Source organism: Triticum dicoccoides, chromosome 7A, assembly GCF_002162155.2.
Source record: "Triticum dicoccoides isolate Atlit2015 ecotype Zavitan chromosome 7A, WEW_v2.0, whole genome shotgun sequence".
Classification (NCBI taxonomy): domain Eukaryota; kingdom Viridiplantae; phylum Streptophyta; class Magnoliopsida; order Poales; family Poaceae; genus Triticum; species Triticum dicoccoides.
The window spans coordinates 58,435,259-58,440,820 of NC_041392.1; positions in this window are offsets into that span (position 1 = coordinate 58,435,259).

Consider the following 5,562-nt stretch of genomic DNA (forward strand, 5'->3'; position numbering starts at 1 on the left):
GTAATAAATAAATTATCTAGCCTCTGTTTTGGTTGTATTTTTGTGTTTAATTAGTGTTTGTGCCAAGTAGAACCATTGAGAAGACTTGGGGAAAGTCTTGTTGAACTTGCTGTAAAAAACAGAAACTTTACCACTCACTAGAACTGCTGTCATTTTTATTTGGAGAGTGATATTTAGTTAATTATTTTTGAATATGATTAATAGATAAATTTCTCACGTCCAGAAATTTATTTTAGAATTTTTTGGGGTTCCAGATCTTGCGCTAGCTACAGATTACTACAGACTATTCTGTTTTTGACAGATTCTGTTTTTCGTATGTTTGTTTGCTTATTTTGATGAATCTATGGCTAGTAAAATAGTTTATAAACCATAGAGAAGTTGGAATACAGTAGGTATAACACCAATATAAATAAAGAATGAGTTCTTTACAGTACCTTGAAGTGGTCTTTTGTTTTCTTTCGCTAACGGAACTCACGAGATTTTCTACTTTAAATTTTGTGTTGTGAAGTTTTCAAGTTTTGGGTAAAGATTTGATGGATTATGGAACAAGGAGCGGCAAGAGCCTAAGCTTGGGGATGCCCATGGCACCCCCAAGATAATCTAAGGACACCTAAAAGCCAAAGCTTGGGGATGCCCCGGAAGGCATCCCCTCTTTCGTCTACTTCTATCGGTAACTTTACTTGGAGCTATATTTTTATTTACCACATGCTATGTGTTTTGCTTGGAGCGTCTTGTATTATTTGAGTATTTATTTGTTTGTTTACCAAATCATCCTTGCTGTACACACCTTTTGAGAGAGCCATACATGATTTGGAATTTGTTAGAATACTCTATGTTCTTCGCTTATATCTTTTGAGTTATATAATTTTGCTCTAGTGCTTCACTTATATCTTTTAGAGCACGGTGGTGGATTTGTTTTATAGAAACTATTGATCTCTCATGCTCCACTTAGATTATTTTGAGAGTCTTAAATAGCATGGTAATTTTCTTAAAAGCCTAATATGCTTGGTATGCAAGATTAATAATAAAACTTTCTTATGAGTGTGTTGAATACTATGATAAGTTTGATACTTGATAATTGTTTTGAGATATGGAGATGGTGATATTAAAGTCATGCTAGTTGAGTAGTTGTGAATTTGAGAAATACTGGTGTTGAAGTTTGTGATTCCCGTAGCATGCACGTATGGTGAACCATTATGTGATGAAGTCGGAGCATGATTTATTTATTGATTGTCTTCCTTATGAGTGGCGGTCGGGGACGAGCGATGGTCTTTTCCTACCAATATATCCCCCTAGGAGCATGCGCGTAATACTTTGCTTTGATAACTTGTAGATTTTTGAAATAAGTATATGAGTTCTTTATGGCTAATGTTGAGTCCATGGATTATATGCACTCTCACCCTTCCACCTTTGCTAGCCTCTCTAATACCGCGCACCTTTCGCCGGTATCATACACCCACCATATACCTTCCTCCAAACAGCCACCATACCTACCTATTATGGCATTTCCATAGCCATTCCGAGATATATTGCCATGCAACTTTCCACCGTTCTGTTTATTATGACACACTCCATCATTGTCATATTGCTTAGCATGATCATGTAGTTGACATAGTATTTGTGGCAAAGCCACCGTTCATAATTCTTTCATACTTGTCACTCATGCATCATTGCATAACCCGGTACACCACCGGATGCATTCACATAGAGTCATATTTTGTTCTAAGTATCGAGTTGTAACAAAAATAAAAGTGTGATGATCATCCTTATTAGAGCATTGTCCCAGTGAGGAAAGGATGATGGATACTATGATTCCCCCACAAGTCGGGATGAGACTCCATACAAAAAAAGGAGAAAGAAAAGAGGCCATGAAAAAAAGAGAAAAGGCCCAAATAAAAAAATGAGAGAAAAAGAGAGAAGGGACAATGTTACTATCCTTTTACCACACTTGTGCTTCAAAGTAGCACCATGATCTTCATAGTAGAGAGTCTCTCATGTTATCACTTTCATATACTAGTGGGAATCTTTCATTATAGAACTTGGCTTGTATATTCCAATGATGGGCTTCCTCAAATTGCCCTAGGTCTTCATGAGCAAGCAAGTTGGATGCACACCCACTCCGTTTCTTTTTGAGCTTTCATATACTTATAGCTCTAGTGCATCCGTTGCATGGCAATCCCTACTCACTCACATTGATATCTATTGATGGGCATCTCCATAGCCCGTTGATACGCCTAGTTGATGAGAGACTATCTTCTCCTTTTTTTTCTTCTCCACAACCACCACTCTATTCCACCTATAGTGCTATATCCATGGCTCACGCTCATGTATTGCGTGAAAATTGAAAAAGTTTTGAGAATGTCAAAAGTATGAAACAATTGCTTGGCTTGTCATCAGGGTTGTGCATGATTTAAATATTTTGTGTGGTGAAGATAGAGCATAGCCAGACTATATGATTTTGTAGGGATAACTTTCTTTAGCCATGTTATTTTGAGAAGACATAATTGCTTTGTTAGTATGCTTGAAGTATTATTATTTTCTATGTCAATATGAAATTTTGTCTTGAATCTTTCGGATCTGAATATTCATACCACAATTAAGAAGAATTACATTAAAATCATGCCAAGTAGCACTCCGCATCAAAAATTCTGTTTTTATCATTTACCTACTCGAGGACGAGCAGGAATTAAGCTTGGGGATGGTTGATATGTCTCCAACGTATCTATAATTTTTGATTGCTCCATGCTATATTATCTACTGTTTTGGACATTATTGGGCTTTATTATCCACTTTTATATTATTTTTGAGACTAACCTATTAACCGGAGGCCCAGCCCAAAATTGTTTTTTTTGCCTGTTTTAGGGTTTCGAAGAAAAGGAATATCAAACGGAGTCCAAACAGAATGAAACCTTCGGGAACGTGATTTTCTCACCGAATACAACTCAGGAGACTTGGACCCTACGCCAAGGCATGTAACAGGAGGCCACGAGGTAGGGGGTGCGCCCTACCCTACCAGGCGCGCCCCCACCCTCGTGGGCCCCCTGTTGCTCCACCGACGTACTTCTTCCTCCTATATATACCCACGTACCCCCAAACGATCAGATACGGAGCCAAAACCCTAAGTCCACCGCCGCAACTTTCTGTATCCACGAGATCCCATCTTGGGGCCTGTTCTGGAGCTCCGCCGGAGGGGGCATCGATCACGGAGGGCTTCTACATCAACACCATAGCCTCTCCGATGAAGTGTGAGTAGTTTACTTCAGACCTATGGGTCCATAGTTAGTATCTAGATGGCTTCTTCTCTCTTTTTGGATCTCAATACAATGTTCTCCCCTCTCTCGTGGAGATCTATTCGATGTAATCTTCTTTTTGCGGTGTGTTTATTGAGACCGATGAATTGTGGGTTTATGATCAAGTCTATCTATGAATAATATTTGAATCTTCTCTAAATTCTTTTATGTATGATTGGTTATCTTTGCAAGTCTCTTAGAATTATCAGTTTGGTTTTGCCTACTAGATTGATCTTTCTTGCAATGGGAGAAGTGCTTAGCTTTGGTTCAATCTTGCGGTGTCCTTTCCCGGTGACAGTAAGGGCAGCAAGGCACGTATTGTATTGTTGCCATCGAGGATAACAAGATGGGGTTTTCTTCATATTGCATGAGTCTATCCCTCTACATCATGTCATCTTGCTTAAGGCGTTACTCTATTTTTACTTAATACTCTAGATGCATGCTGGATAGCGGTCGATGAGTGGAGTAATAGTAGTAGATGCAGGCAGGAGTTGGTCTACTTGTCTCGGACGTGATGCCTATATGCATGATCATACCTAGATATTCTCATAACTATGCTCAATTCTGTCAATTGCTCAACAGTAATTTGTTCACCCACCGTAGAATACTTATGCTCTCGAGAGAAGCCACTAGTGAAACTTATGGCCCCCACGTCTATCTTTATCATATCAATCTCCTGCTACTTAGTTATTTACTTTGCCTTTATTGTACTTTGCATCTTTATCATAAAAAAGACCAAAAATATTATCTTATCATATCTATCAGATCTCACTCTCGTAAGTGGCCCTATAGGGATTGACAACCCCTATTTGTGTTGGTTGCGAGGATTTATTTGTTTTGTGCAGGTACGATGGACTTGCGCATAGCCTCCTATTGGATTGATACCTTGGTTCTCAAAAACTGAGGGAAATACGTACGCTACTTTGCTGCATCATCCCTTCCTCTTTGGGGAATACCAACGCAGTGCTGAAAGAGGTAGCAATCACCTACATTAAACTCACGCTTTTGTATCCTTTTGTCGTGCCATCTTTTAAGTTTTTCTTTAAACAACTTGGCATTTTCGTAGGCTTGTGTTCTCCATTCATCAAGTGAGCTAATATCAAATAATCTCTTCTCACCGGCAAGTTTAAAATCATAATTAAGTTCTTTAATATCCCAATAAGCCTTGTGTTCTAGTTCGAGAGGTAAGTGGCATGCTTTTCCATAGACCATTTTATACGGAGACATACCCATAGGATTTTTATATGCAGTTCTATAAGCCCATAATGCATCATCAAGTTTCTTGGACCAATTCTTTCTAGACCTATTAACAGTCTTTTGCAAAATTAATTTGAGTTCTCTATTACTCAATTCTACTTGACCACTAGACTGAGGGTGATAAGGAGATGCAATTCTATGATTAACATCATATTTAGCAAGCATTTTACGGAAAGCGCCATGAATAAAATGTGAACCACCATCAGTCATTAAATATCTAGGGACTCCAAATCTTGGAAAAATAACTTCTTTAAGCATTTTAATAGAAGTATTATGATCAGTACTACTAGTTGGAATAGCTTCTACCCACTTAGTAACATAATCAACAGCAACTAAAATATGTGTATAACCATTAGAGGAAGGAAAAGGTCCCATATAGTCAAAGCCCCAAACATCAAATGGTTCAATAACAAGTGAATAGTTCATAGGCATTTCTTGACGTCTACTAATATTACCAATTCTTTGACATTCATCACAAGATAAGACAAACTTATGGGCATCCTTGAAGAGAGTAGGCCAATAAAAACCAGATTGTAGTACCTTATGTGCAGTTCTATCTCTAGCATGGTGTCCTCCATAAGCTTCGGAGTGACACTTGCGTAGGATCTGTTCCTGCTCATGCTCAGGTACACAACGTCTAATAACACCATCTACTCCTTCTTTATAAAGATGTGGGTCATCCCAAAACTAATGTCTCAAATCATAGAAGAACTTTTTCTTTTTCTGGTATGTGAAACTAGGTGGTATAAACTTAGCAACAATGTAATTAGCATAATTAGCATACCATGGAGCAGTATGAGAAGCATTTATGACATTTAATTGCTCATCAGGAAAGCTATCATCAATAGGAAGTGGGTCATCAAGCACATTTTCTAACCTAGACAAGTTGTCTGCAACAGGGTTCTCAGCTCCTTTTCTATCAACAATATGTAAATCAAATTCTTGTAGCAAGAGAACCCATCTAATAAGTCTAGGTTTAGCATCTTTCTTTTCCATGAGATATTTAATAGCAGCA